This window comes from Zophobas morio, unplaced genomic scaffold, assembly GCF_036711695.1.
Source record: "Zophobas morio isolate AGI-343-1 ecotype UQ-CSIRO unplaced genomic scaffold, CSIRO_AGI_Zmor_V1 ptg000022l, whole genome shotgun sequence".
Taxonomy (NCBI): Eukaryota; Metazoa; Arthropoda; class Insecta; order Coleoptera; family Tenebrionidae; genus Zophobas; species Zophobas morio.
In genome coordinates, this window is record NW_026972127.1 from 5,307,255 (window position 1) to 5,327,482 (window position 20,228).

Consider the following 20,228-nt stretch of genomic DNA (forward strand, 5'->3'; position numbering starts at 1 on the left):
ACTTTGTGACGGTCCACCCTTGAGGAGAAACCGCAAAATACCGCAATAAGAAACTTCAGAACATAATTCTCTAACTCAAAGACTAAATTCGCATATTCGCAAAAAGCAAGCAAATTGCGCATGTCCAATCGCGCATGTATTCCAACCACCAAATAATTGCAAAACCCATATTCGCACACCATTGAGAAGTACTCACTCAGTCAACCCTAGCTAAATACCACACCCAAGCAAAAGTTCCAAGATGGCGACAGCATGTGACGTTAACATGATAACAAGACAAAGAAGAATCCACAACGTTGGCACGTGATTCTAACGACATTCAATTAAAAACACAGAGGAACCAACACCAAATAAATCACACCAAATTAACTACCAAAGGCGTTACACAATAACGCAACGCAAGATAAAAGAAGCGTAAAACAAACCAAATCTCACGCATTACCATCAATCTATTTTGCGACTTATTAGTCTGACGAAATTCTCGAAACAACGAAACTAAGACTTATAAAACCTCTAAATAAAGCCCAAAAGGATTGCATTCTTATCAACTAACCCAAATACGAATACCACGATGCAACACGTGCACTCATAAAGATGCCACCAAAGACATAATTAATGAGAAAAACGCCGTATAAAAGGTCGCAAAATCGGGAAGTCGAAGAAGTCGAATCCAGTGTGCCACGAAGACGAGAAGTACCTACGACGATCGATACCCAAGTAGAGCCGTGCTGAGGCCTTGTCCAGCTGATAGTTTCTTTGTCCGAAATTGCGAACGAAGACTTAGAAAAGTTCCATGGTTTTTTTGTAAGTGAAAGAATCTAAATTTAAACCGTCATGCATGTGTTATCTTGCTTCTGTGCCTTCTTCGATAATCGACTGATGTGTGATTAACCTGGACCTCCGTCATTATACGAAAAATTTAACTTGTTAAATTGGGGAATGGTCCATTACTGTCATCGAAAGGGCGAACGTTTATCAACTAAGAACTGAGGAATTATCTGAGAGATGGGTTACTAGTCTGTCGCTTAAATGCAAACGCCATTAACAAAATGATGAAGATAACGAAAGCGGTCACTGCACTCTACGGTCCCTGTTTTAATGTGAATCTCGGAATTTTGACGAATCTTGGGGGGATTTCCGGATAACCCGTGTACCTTAATAAAAGCTTTAAGACTTCCCGTAGTTAATGATTAATCGCGCATTTATGAAAATATGTAGTATTGTCATTTGTTATTTTTGCTCTAAGGTCCGGAAACTTCCTTCCATGATTTTTGAACAGTTTCTTTTATTCTTTTTAATTTGTTTATGGAAATGCTAATCATTCCAAATTTTATTACTGCGACTTAGGGTAATAGGGAATGATCCTTGTGAAAGGTACCATTTGCAAATTGGACCTCATACGTCCTTGTCAATTTAACGTCATACTTGTAATATTTACTGCCAATTAATTTAAGTTTTGTGCTAATATTTTATTGATCAGGGATAGAAAAAGATTATTTAAGGACATTTCGAGTAGCGTTTTCGTTTTAAATAACTTTAAGGAGACGTAGATATTTGGCCCTTTTGTAGCAACTGTTGATTGCCATATATCTAAATAATTGAAGTGAATAGTAAGTAGTTTTGTTTTGTATTATCAAGTAAAGGTTATTATTATTTAGCGAACGCGTCAAATATCGATTTTTGGTTTCGTAGCCTTAAGAATGCGATTATATTTAACCTTTGTCTGGGACTTACAATTTTTACCATTAATTCTGTTTGAATTTAGATTTAATATACTTGTTAAATGAAGACTACATTTTACTTATTACCTCTCCCTGATTGCAATTTAGCTATCCATTTCCAAGGAAATGGGCCTACACCCAAATAAATAATTTTGTTAGTGTCCATGCTTGGCCACCGATAATAACACGGATGGACACGACAACTTGCTAAGATAAGACTGACTTTGGCAGATGACATACCCTTTAAAAAATAGAGGGCGGGTGGGCGGGGCGACTCTTTCTTCTTTCCAAAACAAAATACACAAGATCCTCAAGATTCTTCCATATTCTTCAAAAAATAAGACACCAAGGATCTTAAGATTATTTTGAACCCTTTCAAAACAAAAAACCAGGAACTTCCAAAATCCTTTGAAATTGTTTCAAAAATAAAACACAAAATTTATTCACATTCTTCAAAAAAAGACACCAGGGACCGCAAAATTCTTTCACATCTTTAAAAAAAGACAGTAGGACTCCCGACGTTTTGATCAAATTTTTCCAAAAATAAAATACCAGGTTTCCTCAAAATTCTTTCAAATTCTTCGAAAAACAAAACATTGGGGGGCCCTAAAATTTTTTTAAATTTTTCCAAAAATATTGTACTAAGATCCCCAAGATTCTTCCAGTAACAAAAAAAAACCATTAGGAGTCTCCAAGCCCCTTTCAAAGTGTTTCAAAAACATACTAAAGAAACTCCCACGATTCTTTCCCATAAAAAAGGCACCAAGGACTCCCAACATTCTTTCAAATCCTTAAAAACAAGACACCAGGAGCCCCTAAGATTCCTTAAACCTCCTTCAAAAACAAAACACAAGAGGCCCCACAGATTCCTTACACTAGGTCCCCCAAGATTCTTCTAAAAAATCAAACACCAGAAGCATTGAGATTTTTTCAAACCCTTTCAAAACAAAAAAAAACATGACGTTCCAACATCTTTTGAAATTGTTTCAAAACTGAAACACAAAGAGTCTTTTCACATTCTTTAAAAAAAGAAACATCAGGGATCCCAAGTCTTTCACATCCTTAAAAAAAGACACCAGGGCCCCCGACATTCTTAACATTTGATGGAATTTTTCCAAAAAGAAAATACAAGGGTTCCTCAAAATTCAAGAAAAAAACACTAGGAGCCTCCAAGTCCCTTTCAAATCGTTTCAAAAATAAACCAAAGAAACTCCCAAGACTCCTTCACATTAAGAAAAAACACCAAGAATTCCCAAAATTCTTTCAGTCTTAAAAAAGACATCAGGGGTCCCTAAAATTCTTTCAAAAAGAAAACATACGGGGCCTCAAAGGTGCTTCTATAATCTTCAAAAAAAAGGAGCCCAGCCCCTTATGTTCTTCCCTATTCTTCAAAAAGGAAGACGGCAGATACCCCAAAATTTTGTCAAATTTTTCCAAAAACAACACCGTGATCCCCAAGATTCTGCAAAAATACTCAATACGATCCTGTCAAAATGTTTTAAAAATAAGCCACAAAAAACTGCTAGGATTCTTTCACATTGTTAAATAAAGGCACCGGGAACCCCTAAGATTTTTTCATATTCCTCAAAAAATAAGACAGCAGGGGCCCAAAGATTTCGAAACAAAAAAACCAGAAACTTCCAAGATCCTTTAAAAAATAAAATGCAAGGGGCTGTTAAATTTCTTCATATTAAAAAAAGACACCAGGGGGGCCAAGACTCTATGACATCTTTAAAAAAAGACACCAGGTGTCCGACATTCTTTAACGTTCTTAAAAAAAAGACGCTAGGGTTCTCCAAGATTTGATCAAATTTTTTTCAAAAAAGAAAACACCAGATACCCTCAAAGTGCCTTCAAATTCTTTCAAAAGCAAAACATTGGAGCCTCCAAGATCCCTTAAATTTTTTCCAAATACCGGTCCTTTTCAAATTGCTTCTAAACATACCACAAGAAACTTTCACATTAAGAAAAGACACCAAAGTCTCCCAAAATAATTGCAAATTCTTAAAAAAGACACCAGAAACTCCTAAGATTCCTGAAAACTCTTTCAAAATCAAAACGTAGAGGCCCCAAGGAAGCTTCCATGTTCTTCAAAAAAGGAGGACCACAGGCCCCCTAACTGTCTTCCCTATTGTTCAAAATTCTTTCAATTTTTTTCAAAAACAACACTGTGGTCCCAAGATTCTTCAATATAGAAATCAATCCCGTCAAAGTGTTTCATAAAGAAAGCACAAAAAACTTCCAAGATTCTTTCGTATTAAAAAAAGACAGTCCCTAAGATTCTTTTAAACCCTTTCAAAACAAAAAACCATGAACTTCCAAGATCTTTTGACATTGTTTCGATAATAAAACACAAGGACCCGCCAAATTTCTTCACATTCTTCAAAAAAATGGATACCAAGGATCCCAGGATTCTTTCACATCCTTAAAAAAAGACACCAGAACCCTCGACATTATTTAACATTCTTAAAAAAGCCATCGGGATTCCCAAAGATTTGATCGAATTTTTCCAAAAAGAAAATACCAAGTTTCCTCAAAATTCTTTCAAATTCTTTCAAAAACAAAACATTGGGGGCCTTAAAATACTTTTAAATTTTTCCAAAAATATAATACTGAGGACCCCAAGATTCTTCCAGAAAGAAAAAACACTAGGAACCTCCAAATCTACCAAGATTCTTTCACACTAAAAAAAGGCACCAACGATTCCCAAAATTCTTTCAAAAACAAAACACAAAAGGCCCCAAAGATACTTTCATATTCTTCAAGAAAGAGGAACACCAAGTCCCCCAAGGTTCTTTCTTATTCTTCAAAAAAAAAGACACTATGGTCTCCAAGACTCTTCTATATTTTTCAAAAAAAGCAAACACCAGGGGCATTAAGATTCTTTGAAAGCTTTTAAAACCAGAAAAACCACGGACTTTCAACATCCTTTGAAATTATTTCAAAAATAAAACACAAGGGGCCTTTTCACATTATTTAAAAAAGAAACACCAGGGACCCCCAAATTTTTCACATCCTTAAAAAAAAAACACCAGGAGTCCCCCAAGATTTGATAGATAAAATTCTCTCAAAAACCGAAAATTGAAACCTCCAAGATAGTTTTACTTTTTTCCAAAAATATTTATAATACTGACATCCCAAGTTTCTTTCAGGAACAACAAAAAAACACTAGGAGCCTCCAAGTCTCTTTCAAATCGTTTAAAAAACAAACCAAAGAAACTTCAAAGACTCTTTCACATTAAGAAAGAGTACCAAGGGTTCCTAAAATTTTTCAGTCTTAAAAAAAGACATTAAGAGTCTCTAAAATTCTTTAAAACCCTTTCAAAAACGAAACATAAGGGCCCTCAAAGTTGCTTTCATAATCTTCAAGGACCTCAGGCTCTCAATGTTCTTCTTTATTTTTCAAGAAAGAAGACGTCAGGTACCACAAGAATTTTTAAAATTTTTCCAAAAACAACACCGTGATCCCCAAGATTCTTCAAAAATACTGAAAACAATCATCACAATGTTTTTAAAAATAAGCCACAAAAAACTCCTGCGATTCTTTCACATTCTTAAAAAAAGGGCACCGAGAACTCCTCAGATTCTTTCATATTATTCAAAAAAAAAAACGACACCAGGGTCCCCAAAGATTCTTGTAAGCTCTTTCGAAACAAAAAAAAACAGAAACTTCAAGATCCTTTCAAAAATAAAATGTAAAGAGCTGTTAAATTTCTTCATATTAAAAAAAAGGCACCAGGGGTCCCAAGATTTTTTCGTATCTTTAAAAAAAGACAACAGGAGGCCGACATTCTTTAACGTTCTTAAAAAAAAAGTCACCAAGGGTTACCATGATTTGATCGAATTTTTTCCAAAAAAAAGAAAACACCAGATTCCCTAAAATGTCTTCAAATTCTTTCAAAAGCCAAATATTGGGGGCCTCCAAGATTTCTTAAATTTTTTCCAAATACTGAGGTCTCCAAGACTCTTTCAAAAACAAAAAAAAATCACTAGGAGCCTCCAAGTCCTTTTCAAATTGCTTGAAAACATACCCCAAGAAACTTCCAAGATCCTTTCACATTCAGAAAAGACACCAAAGTCTCCCAAAATTCTTGCAAATTCTTAAAAAAGACACCAGGAACTCTAGAACTAAGATTCCTGAAAACTCTTTCAAAATCAAAACGTAGAGGCCCCAAGGAAGCTTTCATGTTCTTCAAAAAAGGAGGACCATAGGACCCCTAACTGTCTTCCCTATTCTTCAAAAATGCTTTCAAATTTTTTCAAAAACAACACTGCGGTCCCAAGATTCTTCAAAAATACAGAAAACAATACCGTAAAAGTGTTTTATAAAGAAAGCACAAAAAACTCCCAAGATTCTTTCGTATTAACAAAAAACAGACTCCCTAAGATTCTTTCAAACCCTTTCAAAACAAAAAACCAGGAACTTCCAAGGCCCTTTGAAGTTGTTTAAAAAATAAAACGCAAGGAGCCACCAAATTTCTTCACATAAAAAAGACACCAGAGGCCCCAAGATTCTTTCACATCTTTAAAAAAAGAGACCTGGGGTTCGACATTCTTTAACGTTCTTAAAAAAAAAGGCACCAGGGGTCCCCAAGATTTGAACGAACTTTTTCCAAAAAGAAAACACTACATTCCCTTAAAATTCCTTCAAATTCTTCCAAAAGCAAAAGATTGGGGCCTTAAGATTCTTTAAATTTTTTCCAAATACCGGGGTCTTCAAGGCTCTTTCAGAAACAAAAAAATCTCAAAGAGCCTTAGTCCTTTTCAGATTGTTTTGAAACATATCACATGTCAACCCTAAGATTCTTTCAAAAACTTTCAAAACAAAATACCAGAAACTACCAAGATTCTTTCAAATTATTTTAAAAATAAAATACAAGAGGCGGCAAATTTCTTCACATTCTAAAAATAGATAGAAAGATTTATTTGCCCAAGAGAATAATTTCATTTACAGGACGTGTTAATTACACTTCTTAACCAATAATAAGATACAATAAAAGAAAAATATTAAATTCCTTAAACATATAAATTTAGTAGCTGCAGATGTTAAACTGGCGAGAGCTTTCGGGGAGGACATGGAGCGGAGATTAACAATAATAATATCTAGTTATTTCCTCTAACAAATACGTAATGTTATTTCTAGAGTGTTATTAGAAAATACAGTATGTAGAACACTTACATCAACAAGAAACTTTCACAAGAAGATTTGAAACTTGATGAGATTTACCACAAGGCATCAAGTTTACACTATTAATTTTGTTAAAATCTAGTACTTTTTGTGAGAATCGTCATTACTGACATTCCCGCGTCCGTTCTGTTGGCAGCCCTGCGTCGATCCTGCGAAACAAGCGAAAATGCCCCTAGCGGTTTGTCTGCCTTGAAAAAACACCCGCAGTTATGATGTAGGATCGCTTTTTATCTACATCAGTGTGCATTTTGTTAGGCTCTTGACAGCCACGCCAATCACCCGATTTGATGCGATGTTGGCAGCCCTGACAACTCAAATAATCACAATAACAAGTTGAAACGCGAATGTTTGTTTGAATGCGGCCTAATAAATTACAGCGTGTGGAATACAATGAAATTGGCCGAAAGGATGTAAATAATCTAGGGAGGATTAAACAGGCCGCAATTCGCTAAACATGATTAGGGATGAATTATGGATTAAAAGAAACAGATCTCTGGGCTTGATTTCAGAGAGGATGAAATAATTATTTACTCTCGAGAGGGCATGCAGTAAAGAGATTTTTTGCTTTTTGATGGAGAGATATTTACCTTTGTAGGAATTTTATTGGACAAAACTTCCATCGTTAACGGAGACTTTCATAAAACGTATTTGCGTAACTTTTAATAAACGTAATGCACGCTTTGCGATTCAGTGAGCATCTGTCACAGTCGTAATGGAATTGTTTGCGAGAAGTTTTTCGGATTCAAACTTCTTTAGACGATTAGTTTCCGTTTCAATTACAGAGATTCTTGGAATTACGCCGAACGCAATTTGCAAGAGGTAAATATTTTCGATGTCATTCGGTGAACAAAGAAGAATTGAGAAGTTTATCTGTTGAAAGTGCATATTTTTATTCTACTCGAGTTTTATAGCAGTCACTGTTTGAAGTATGTATTGGGTTTTCAGACGGAAATTATTTTATCATACGAGAGAGCTGACCTTTACTGCTCTGAAATTCAAGGAAAAGCTTTCGGTTATTTATACTTTACTGCAATAAATAAGATAGATATTTCTTGTTCGTCTGACTGTTTGATTTTTTGAACGTAAATCTGTCTGGAAAGTCGTGATACCAAGTTTTTGTATTTAGTGTGGTCGTTGGAAAACAATTAGTTCACTTAAATAATACTTAGTCTTTTTACCTTCCCAGAGTTAAGTTAGATTAGTGCCTTCTAGAATATGAAAAAGTAGGTCCTCGTTTCCGTCTGTCTCGTGGTCGCGTTTGTTGGCGATTTTGTTATACAGATAATCTCTAAAACACTGAACTGATTGCTGTAAAATTTGATAACACTGACTTGTACAAGGTATTATAAAGCATTTTTATTATTAATAATATCTAGGGAAAGAATCTTGAGGGCAGCCGGTGGTTTTTTATTTATTTTTTATTTAGAAGAATTTGAAAGTATCTTGGAAGCCTTGCCAGTGTTCCTTTTTCCATTTAAAGAATTGTGAATGAATCTTGGGGGTCCTTAGTGTTTTTGGTTTTCATTCGGTCTGAAAGCTTCTCGGGAGGCCCTAGTGTTTTTTTTTAAGATTTATTAAATACTCTTGGGAAGCTTTCCAGTGTTTTTTCTTTCATTTAAACTGAAAGCTTCACGAGGGCTCCTAGTGTTTTTTAAAGATTATTAATAAATCTCGGGGGCTGAAGTAATGTACTTTTTGATTATATAAGAAAATAATCTTGGAGGCGGCCCGTGTACTTTTATTAATTTTTTTATTTCGAGGAATTTCAAAGAATCTTGGGGATCCCTGGTGTTTTTTGTTTTGATTCAGACTAAAAGCTTCTCGGGAGCCCATAGTGTTTTTTGTAAGGATTATTAAAGATTCTAAGATTTTAGGGGAGGGGGAGCGTTCCACTGTTCTTTCTCTTCCTTTAAAAAATTATGACAGCTTTTCGAAAGCTCCTAGTGTTTTGTTTTAAGGATCTTTAAAGAACCTTGGCGCCTCGAAAGCCCCTAATATATTTTTTAAGATCTTCAAAGAATATTGGGGTCTTTTCATTGTTTTTTTTTCATTTAAAGGAATGTGAAAGAATCTCGGGGCTCCAAGTGTTTTTTTTTTTTTTGAGATTATTAAATAATCTTGGGGACCATTCCAATTTTGTTTTTTTTTTTTCATTTAAAGGATTGTGAAAATTTCTCGAGATATCCTAGTGTTTTTTTAAAGATTATTAAAGAATCTTGAGGGCTTTTCCAGTGTTTTTTTTTTTTTCATTTAAAGGATTGTGAAACAATTTTGGGGGCCCCTAGTGCTTTTGGTTTTGAATCACACTGAAAACTTCTCTGGAGCCCCTAGTGTTTTTTGTAAAGATTATTAAAAAATCTTGGGGGGTCTCCACTGTTCTTTTTCTTCATTTAAAAAATTATGAAAGCTTCTCGGAAGCTCCTAGTGTTTTGTTTTGAAATCTTTAAAGAATCTTTGTGCCTCGAAAGCTCCTAATATTTCTTTAAGATCTTTAAATAGTCTTGGGAGCCTATTCAGTTTTTCTTTTCATTTAAAGGAGTGTGAAAAAATCTCGGGCGCTCCTAGTGTTTTTTTGAGATTATTAAACAATCTTCCGGACCAATCGAGTGTTTTTTTTTTCGTTTAAAAGATTGTGAAAGCTTCTCGGGAGACCCTAGTGTTTTTTAACGATTATTTATTAAAGAATAAAGGATTGTGAAAGAATTTTGGGGTTCCCTGGTGTTTTGGTTGTTTTGATTCTATCTGAAAGCATCTTAGGAGGGTCTAGTGTTTTTTTTAAAGATTATTAAAAAAACCTGAGGGCCCCGATTTCAAAAGCTCCTAACATTTTTTTTAAGATCTTTAAAGAATCTTGAGGGGGCGTCGCAGTGTTCTTCTTTTTCATTTAAAGAATTGTGAAAGCTTCTCTAAAGCTTCTAATATAATTTTTAAAATGTTTAAACAATCTTGGGGGCCTTTTCAGTGTTTTTTTTTTATTTAAAGGATTGTGAAAGAATTTGTTTGGGTTTGATTCCATCTGAAGGCTTCTCGAGAACATTTGGTGTTGCTTTTTTTTTAGATTTTTAGGGGCGCCTAGTGTTTTTTCTAAGGATTATTAAAGATTCTAAGATTCTGGAGGGGGGGGGGGGTGGGGAGCGTTCCACTGTTCTTTCTCTTCCTTTAAAAAATTATGAAAGTTTGTTTCGTTTTAAGATCTTTAAAGAATCTTGGCGCCTCGAAAGCTCCTAATATATTTTTTTTAATCTTCAAAGAATCTTGGGGTCTTTTCATTGTCTTTTTTTTTCATTTAAGAGTGTTAAAGAATCTCGGGGGCTCCTAGTGCTTTTTTTGAGATTATTAAATAATCTTGGGGACCATTTCAGTTTTTTTTCATTTAATGGATTGTAAAAGCTTCTCGAGAGACCCAAGTGTTTTTTTTTAATTATTTTATTTTTGGGTTCAATGGTGTTTTTGGTTTTGATTAAATCTGAAAGGTTCTCGGAAGGCCTTGGTGTTTTTGTTTAAGATTATTTAAGAGTCAGGGGGCCCCTAGTGTTTTTGGTTATGATTCAGGCTGAAAGCTTCTCTGGAGCCCCTAGTGTTTTTTGTAAAGTTTATTCAAGACTCTTGGGAGGCCGTTCCAGCGTTCTTTTTTTTATTTAAAGAATTTTGAAAGCTTCTCGAAAGCTCCTAATATAATTTTTACGATCTTTAAAGAATATTGGGGGCCTTTTCAGTGTTTTTCTTTTCATTGAAAAGAGTGTGAAAGAATCTTGGGGGCTCCTAATGCTTTTTTAGAGATTGTTATTAAAAAATCTTGGGAATCGTTCCAGTGCTTTTTTTTTCATTTAAAGGATTGTAAAAGCCTCTCGAGAGACCTTGGTGTTTTTTTTAAAGATTATTAAAACACCTTGAGGGCCTTTCCAATGTTCTTGGTGTTTTTTGGTTTGATTCAATGTGAAAGCTTCTTGAAAGCTCTTAATAGATATTTTTTAAAATCTTTAAAAAATATTGGAGACTTTTTCACTGTTTTTTTTCTCATTTAAAGGAGTGTGAAAGAATCTCAGGGACTCCTAGTGCTTTTTTTAAGATTATTATTAATGAATCTTGGGAACCATTCGTGTTTTTTTTTCATGTAAGGATTGTGAGAGCTTCTCGAGCGACTCTGGTGTTTTTTTTTTTTTTTCACTGAAAGGATTATGAAAATATCTTGGGGTCCCTAGTGTTTTTGGTTTTCATTGAATCTGAAGTTACTCGGGAACCCATTTTTTTCAATAATTGTTCGTTTTTGTTAAAAACTTTTTTCTAAGGACCGTGTCATAATTTTCCACTAATACTTCTGGTAAAATCATTCGATGTATTTTGAATTAATTTATGGTATATTTTGATTTTAATAAAGACATTATTATTTAAATAAACGGTACTACTACCAAATATTTAGTATGACACAAGCCTTAAAAACAAGTTACTAATTGAACTGTTTTCAGGCGCTTAAAATATGAAAAAAGCTGCAGTTAGATGTATAGTTACATCCACATTAAATCCATTTTATCGCACAAAAAAATCAAAAAATTGTTATTCCTCTAAGCTCAAGTTTAGGTCAGTGTCGCTCCAACCATAATAGAATTTCGGTCCATTTGAAACCTGCTAATCTCGCTCTTGTGTGCATCCATCACCAAAGAAAACCGCGATTCAGCTGTCGTCTTTTCACGACGCCGAGGCGAATTAAAACCTTAAAGACTGTTATGGATGAAGGCGCTTTCTGCCGGATTCCTCCGGCATAAATTCGAGGCGGCTAATTTCTGACGAAGATTCTTTTTTGTGTCGCACATGTAAATATTTGAAAAATCCCATGCACATGGCGTGCCTGGGCGTTTACGCGAGGGAAAAAACCGGAGAGGTTTATTTTTCATGAAGTATCACTCGAAATATTTCATAAATATTTGTGCGTGTACTTTGCGGATGGAAAAGTTATTAAAAGGGGAGCTGAGGGGTTTCGGAGGAATTATTTACGGCGTGTTTTGGCAAGGCGGTCACGTAGGGGAGAGTGGCGGCGGGGCTTTGGCGGGTTTTGGCGAAAAAAATGTAAACATAAAACACAGTGAGGGAGCTTAATTTACTTACTCGTGACGGCGGGTTGGCGTTTTGGAACTAAAACCAGCGGTAAATCCCTGAAACAAATTTAGAAATTGAAATATTTGGTTACAATAAGTTTGCGGTATTGAGGTTATGGTCTGTTACAACTTAATCGCAGTGAAACTCGCTTAGTGTGGACTTTTTATTATTGTTAATAAAAGTCTACAGTGTTAACTTCATCTTTGAACGCTCTGGAAATTCTGCTATAGAAATTGTGATGGCTTTATTCCAAGTCGACTGGTAAAAAGAAATTCAATATTTCTTCAATAATTCCATTTCCGACTACTTCCTGTCTATTCTCCTCCGTATCTATTCAGGATGACCACATAATATTTTATTTCTAAAGCGCAATATTGCTTTTAAGATTACATCTGAAGCGAAGATGCAACAGCGGAGTCACAGATCCCAATTTCGGTGCCCTTTAAATTTAACACAAACCGTAATCCACATATGTACATTTTTATTCGTTCATATTACGTCATTTTATTATTATTGGTAGCCGTGACCGGGAAAAATTGTTAAAGTGAGTGGTTATAATGTCTCTTTTCTAACAACTTTGACAACTAACACTAAAAATAAATCACCTTTCTGATAAGTAGTTAAAGTTTAAAATCTGGACAATTTCGATAATAAATTAATAAACCAGAAGTACGGGAATATGTTATTTTATAAAATTTAAATAGCATTCACCACACAAAATTTTGAAGTCACGTGACAACAATCGAGCCATTTGTTTCAATAAAAAAAAAATGACAAAGACAATCAGACGGAAACGACAACCAATTTTTTCCTAATTTAGGAGTCGAAAAAATGAAGACAGCTATTCGCTGATGGGCTCTTGGTCAACATGTTATTCTCATAGTATTTCCACTTTACCATAGTAGGGAAATTTAAGCAATTACAGTAAGCAACAAAATAAAAGGCGATTAAAATAGGCCAAGAAAATTCATAAAAAAGGCTATAAAAACGGAGAACAAAAAATCAACAAAAGAGACTTAAGTGACAAAAAAGACAATAAAAAATAAAAACAAGAAACGTAACAAAAAAGAAAGAACAAAAAAGGCGAAAAGTGTCACGAAAGTGACAAAAACAACAAGAAAACGACAAATAAATCATAAAAAAATAAAAAAGAGTCCACAAAAAAGCCGACAAAAAAAATGCGAAAACAGAGGAAAATAAAAATTCACGAAAAAAATTACTAAAAACAGGTCTAAACAAGCAACAAAAAAAATGCGTAAAAAAAGAAAAGAAAAAAATTACAGAAACCAAAGATAAAAAAATAAAAAAAACGACTACAGAAAGTGGCAAGAGAAAAAAAACGATGAAAGAGGCTAAAAAAAGTTCACAAAAAGCCTACAAAAACAGAGAACATGAAATATCAACAAAAGAGACAACTAAGAAAAATGACAATAAAAAACTATAAAGAGGGACAAAAACGCGACGACTAAAAACAACAAAAAAAGGCGACCAAAAACTACAAGAAAGTAAGTCACAAAAAAAAAAGAAAATAAAGTCCGCCAAAAAGGAACAAAAAAAGGTAAAACAAAGGACAATAAAAATTCAACAACAAATAAATGACTAAAAAAGAAGTCCAAAAATGCCCCAAAAAAAAAAAGACGACCACAGAAAGTAACAAAAGAAAAAACCATAAAGAGCCAAAAAATACAGAAAGGTTAGAAACACAAAGAACAAAATAAAACACAAAAAATCGACAAAAGAAAAGAAACAAAAAAGGTGACAAAAAATTAGAACAAGAAACGTAACAAAAAAAAAACAAAAAAAGGGGCCTACAAAAGTGTCAAAAACAACGAGAAAACAACAAAAAAGTCAAAAAAAAAGAAAATAAAAAAAAGTCCACAAAAAACAAGACACAAATATGCGAAAACTAAGGGCAATAAAAATTCACAGAAAAAAGACCACGAAAAAAATTACTAAAAACAGGTCTAAAAAAAGTCAAAAAAATGCGACTTAAAAAAAAGCAACAAAAAAAAGAGAAAAATATTACAGAAATCAAAAATAAAAAAATCAATAAAAAAGTGAATACAGAAAGTGACAAAAGAAAAGGCAATAAAAGAGTTAAAAAGACTTCATAAAAAGACCACAAAAACAGAGAACATGAAAAATCAACAAAAGAGACAACTACAGAAAGATGACAATAAAAAACTGTAAAGGAGAACAAAAACGTAAGAAATAAAAACAAAAAAAAAAAAAGCAACCACAGAAGTCACAAAAACAACATGAAAGCGGCTACAAAAACAACAAATAAGTCACAAAAAAGAAAATAAAAAAAGTCCATAAAAAAGATAATAAAGAAGTCCACAAAAAAGGCAACAAAAAAGCGAAAAGAAAGGACAATATAAATTCATAAAAAATGCAAAGAGACCATGAATAAATCACTAAAAAAGAGGTCCAAGGAAAAAAGTTGCAAAAACAAAGAACAAAAAAGCAATAAAAAAACGAACACAGAAAATAACAAACGAAAAGACAATAAAAAACAGACAAAAAAATTACAAAAAGGTTAAAAACACAAACAACAAAAAAAATACAAAAAATCGACTAGAGAAAAGTAAAACAAAAAGGGAAAAAAAATTAAACAAGAAACGTAATAAAAAAGGAACAAAAAAGGCACCTAGAAAGGTGGCAAAAAAAAAACAAAAAACAACAAATGAGTCATAAAAAAGAAAATAAAAATGAGTCCACAATAAACGCGACGAAAATTGCGAAAACTAAGAACAATAAAAATTCACAAAAAAAAGACTAAAAACGGATCTAACAAACATCATCAAAAATACGACTAAAAGAGGGGACTTAAAAAGAACGACAAAAAATAAAGGTAAAAAGTTGCAAAAAAGCAATTAAAAAGACGACCACAGAAAGTAACAAAAGAAAAAACGATAAAAAGAGCCAAAAAAAATACAGAAAGGTTAGAAACATAAAGAACAAAAAAAAAAACTCGACTACAGAAAAGAAACAAAAAAAGGCAATAAAAAATAAGAACAAGAAACGTAAAAAAAAACAAAAAAAGGCGTCTACAAAAGTGACAAAAACAAGGAGAAATCAACAAAAAAGTCAAAAAAAAAAAGAAAATAATAAAGAGCCCACAAAAAAATGTGAAAACTAAGGACAATAAAAATTCAATGAAAAAAAGACCACGAAAAAATGACTAAAAACATGTCTAAAAAACGTCATAAAAATGCGACTAGAAGATGGGACTTAAAAAAGCAACAAAAAAAAGAGAAAAATATTACAGAAATCAAAAATTAAAAAATCAATAAAAAAGTGAATACAGAAAGTAACAAAAGAAAAGGCAATAAAAATGTTAAAAAAACTTTATAAAAAGACCACAAAAACAGAGAACATGAAAAAGCAACAAAAGAGACAACTACAGAACGATGACAATAAAAAACTATAAAGGAGGACAAAAACGTAAGAAATAAAAATAACAAAAAAAGCAACCACAGAAAATAACAAAAGAAAAGACAATAAAAACAGCCAAAAAAAATTACAAAAAGGTTAAAAACACAAACAACAAAAAAATACAAAAAATCGACTAGAGAAAAGTAACAAAAAAAGCGAAAAAAATAAAAACAAGAAACGTAATAAAAAAGGAACAAAAAAAGGCACCTAGAAAGGTGGCAAAAAAAACAAAAAAACAACAAATGAGTCATAAAAAAGAAAATAAAAGAGTCCACAATAAACGCAACGAAAAATGCGAAAACTGAGGACAATAAAAATTCACAAAAAAAAGACTAAAAACGGATCTAAGAAACATTGTAAAAATACGATTAAAAGAGGGGACTTAAAAAGAGCGACAAAAAATGCCCCCCAAAAAAAAATAAAGCAAAACAGTTGCAGAAAAGCAATTAAAAAGAGGACCACAGAAAGAAAAAATTGGTCTTAAGAGTTTAGACAGTACTTCCCTCGCTGTCGGAAACTTGACGACTGCATGCCTATTGTGTTTTTTTTCTCATTACATTTTTGTAGTGGGAATTAAAAAAAAAATTGCGATGACGTCATCAACATTTTTGCAAGGACACGTATATCAGTTGGGATAGATGTAGTGTAATACTAAGAATAAAATTATTATATTCTCAAATTTTCGGGAAAATGAATTGGGTCGTTTGAATATTGATTTGTAATAATCAATAAAATAACGAAACAATTTACTCACGTATACCTACGTATCAGAGGCAACTGAAAATCGTGTATGTATAAACATTGTTAATTTAAGATGACAGGCGTAACAGCATACGTAAGAGCCAAACACAGAAACTGTAAACAAAACGACCGTCGGTTTTATTGCTTCGACTTCCGCTTATTATATAAAACATTGGGTTTTATTTTAATTCTTGACGGTGAAATTCACAATTGGTTGATTATAAACATGTCTATTTCACATTCGCGGAATCAAGTGAACGCATAAAACAAATGCAGGTCTGTAATGTTAAAGTCGATGTAAATAAGCGTGCTACCCTTATGTTTCAACCGAGTTTTTCCTTTAACAAATTTTGTGTCTACCAAATTGGGTTGGTTGGGGTGTAATACTAATACTTAATAAGTGTTGCCTTTAATTTAATCAATAAAATAAATTGACTTCATTAATTTTTTTGAACCACCTCTTAAGAAAATCTAAAAAATATGAATGGAATGATAAATCACAAGTACAAACTCATCATATTTTTTGCATTTTAAATAGGATTTATTCAGCAAAATTTAAGGGTGACGTCATCAATTTTTTTAGGAGGGATGAACAAATACATTTTGAACAAAAGTTTACCATGCTTATAATAACTTTAAAATATTCCCAAGATTTCAAAGCATTCGGTTTTGTAATCCCTGATTAAATCGATAAAATAAATTCACGCCTTCATTAATTTTTTTGAGTCACCCTGCATATGCAAATCCAAAAATATGAATGGAATGATAAATCACAAATACAGACTCATCATATTTTGTACATTTTAGATACGATTTATTCGGAAAACTTTTGAGCTGACGTCATCAGTTTTTTGTAGAAGATAACCAAATATATTTTGACTAAAAATTTATTATGCTCTTTATAACCTTAAAACATCTGCAAGATTTCAAAGCATTCGGTTTTGTAGTTCCTGATTAAATCAATAAAATAAATTTACGCATTCATTAATTTTTTTGAGTCACTCTGTATATGCAAATCCAAAAAATATGAATGGAGTGATAAATGACAAGTACAGGCTCATCATATTTTGTACGTTTTAGATATGATTTATTCGGCAAACTTTCGAGCTGACGTCATCAAGTTTTTGGAGGGGATAAGCAAATATATTTTGACTAAACATTTATTATGCTCTTTATGACCTTAAAACATCTGCAAGATTTCAGAGCATTCGGTTTTGTAGTTCCTGATTAAATCAATAAAATATATTTACGCATTCATTAATTTTTTTGAGTCACCCTGTATATGCAAATCCAAAAAATATTAATGGAGTGATAGTTCACAAGTACAGACTCATCATATTTTGTACATTTTAGATATGATTTATTCCACAAACTTTTGAGCTGACGTCATCAAGTTTTTGGAGGGGATAAGCAAATATATTTTGACTAAACATTTATTATGCTCTTTATGACCTTAAAACATCTGCAAGATTAAGCATTCTGGTTAGCAGATTAAAAATTAAATTTCAAAATGTTGTTTTATAATTTTGATTTTTTTTCCAAAAATCTGGACGTTTCGGGTGAAAAGTCGATTCAGAGTTGTAAACTACATGTGTAGGACTATGTTATTTTATACAATTGAAAACCCATTTACTATGTACAATTTTGAAGTGACGTCATCGCTTTAGTGGTGGGGATGTTTCGACAAATTTTGGTTAGCGTTTTACCATCTACATGATATTCTTAATATAAGTACAAAATTTCACAACAATCGGTCGAGTACTTTCGGAGATTATCTGTCTAATAAAAATCCGTGACAACAGACGGACAGACGGACAGACGGACAGACGGACAGACGGACGGACAGACGGACAGACGGACAGACGGACAGACGGACAGACAGACGGAAATGGGAGACCTATTTCTTCGTCTTCTAGGGGTCATGAAAAATCGAGAAAACGTAAAAGTAGAGAGTCGGCCGACGGACTCGATTACAATACTTCCTTTGCTTACGCTCGGGAAGTAAGAAACGATAAAAAAGAGCCAAAAAAATACACAAAGGTTAGAAACACAAAGAACAAAAAAAAACTCGACTACAGAAAAGAAACAAAAAAGGCAATAAAAAATAACAACAAGAAACGTAAAAAAAAACAAAAAAAGGCGTCTACAAAAGTGAGAAAAACAAGGAGAAAACAAAAAAGTGAAAAAAAAGAAAATAAAGAGTCCACAAAAAACGCGGCAAAAAAATGTGAAAACTAAGGACAATAAAAATTCACTGAAAAAAGACCACGAAAAAATGGCTAAAAACATGTCTAAAGCCGTCATAAAAATGCGACTAGAAGATGGGACTTAAAAAAAAGCATCAAAGAAAAAGAGAAAATATTACAGAAATCAAAAATAAAAGAATCAATAAAAAACTGAATACAGAAAGTGACAAAAGAAAAGGCAATAAAAGAGGTAAAAAAAACTTCATAAAAAGACTACAAAAACAGAGAACATGAAAAATCAACAAAAACAACAAAAAAATGGCTACAAAAAACAACAAATAAAGTCCACAAAAAAAGGCAACAAAAAAGCGAAAAGAAAGGACAATAGAAATTCATAAAAAATGCGAAAAGACAGCGAATAAATGACAAAAAAATGCCCCCCCAATAAAAGCAAAAGAAAAAAGTTGCAAAAAGAAAGGACGAAAAGCAATAAAAAAGATTATCACAGAAAGCAATAAAAGACGATTAAAACAGTCAAAAAAAATTAGAAATACAAACAACAAAAAAAATACAAAGAATCGACTAGAGGAAAGTAACAAAAAAAGCGAAAAAAAAAAATAAGCCAAGAAAAGTAATAAAAAAAGAACAAAAAAGGCACCTAAAAAGGTGACAAAAAAAAAACAAATTAGTCATAAAAAAGAAAATAAAAGAGTCCACAACAAACGCGACAAAAAATGCGAAAACTGAGGACAATAAAAATTCACGAAAAAAAGATCACGAAAAAAATGACTAAAAACGGATCTAAAAAATACGACTAGAAGAGGGGACTTAAAAAAGGAACAAAAATTGCATCAACAAAAGAAGAGAAAAAATTACAGAGTTCAAAGAGAAAAAATCAATAAAAAAAAAGACTACAGAAAGTGCCAAAAGAAAAGACGATAAAAGAGTATAAAAAAGTTCACAAAACGGCTAGAAAAACAGAGAATATAAAGAATCGACAAAAGTGACAACTACAGAAAAATGACAATAAAAGAACGATAAAGAAATACAAAAACGTAACACATAAAAACAACAAAAAAGGCGACCACAGATGTCGCAAGAACAACAAGAAAACAGCTACAGAAAACAAAAAATAAGTCACAAAAAAAGAAAATTAAAAAAGTCCACAAAAAAGGAAACAAAAAAGGACTAAAAAAAGACGACCATAGAAAGTAATAAAAGAAAAAACGATACAAAGGGCCAAAAAAATTGACTACAGAAAAAAAACAAAGACGACGACAGAAAGAGCAAAAAAGCTACAAACAGCGACTACAAAACTGTCAAAAACATAACAAGAAAAAATCTTCAAAAAGCTACAAATAAATCACAAAAATGAAATTAAAAATGTCCATAAAAAAGGTGACATAAAAATGCGAAAAAAAGATTTCGAAAAATGCGACAAAAAAACAAAACAGCTTCAAAATACGGCAAAAAGCTGTAAAAAGGTGATAAAAACAATGAAAAAGGCAATTACAAGAAAACATACAAAAAAAGGAAACGTGACTACAAAAAGTGAAACAATGGCCAGGAAAAGTAACGAAAGAGTTACAAAAAAACAGTAGAAAAGGTATAGAATTATGTTATTTTAGGAAATTTAGATAACATTTGCTACGGAAAATGTTGAAGTGACGTAATCAAACTGTTGGTGGGGTAGATCAGACACATCTTGGTTATCGGTTTGCCATCTGTACGAAATTTGACAACAATCAGTAGATAGTTCCGGAGATTATTTGTCTAATAAAAATCAAGACACACAGAAAGACAGATAGAAACGGAGACCTACTTTTTCATATTCTAGGAGTCATGAAATTTTGAGAAAAC

General features: G+C 32.6%; 1 protein-coding gene across 1 annotated transcript in view; it reads right to left on the reverse strand.

The window, feature by feature from the left end:
• The window catches only part of LOC135133653 (leucine-rich repeat-containing protein 70-like), a 186,645-nt gene that overhangs the window by 124,414 nt on the left and 42,003 nt on the right, over positions 1–20,228 (reverse strand). Inside the window, exon 2 of the mRNA XM_064062110.1 lies at positions 12,013–12,059. The gene's annotated coding sequence lies outside the window, so the exon portion shown is untranslated. The remainder of the gene's footprint in view (positions 1–12,012; positions 12,060–20,228) is intronic.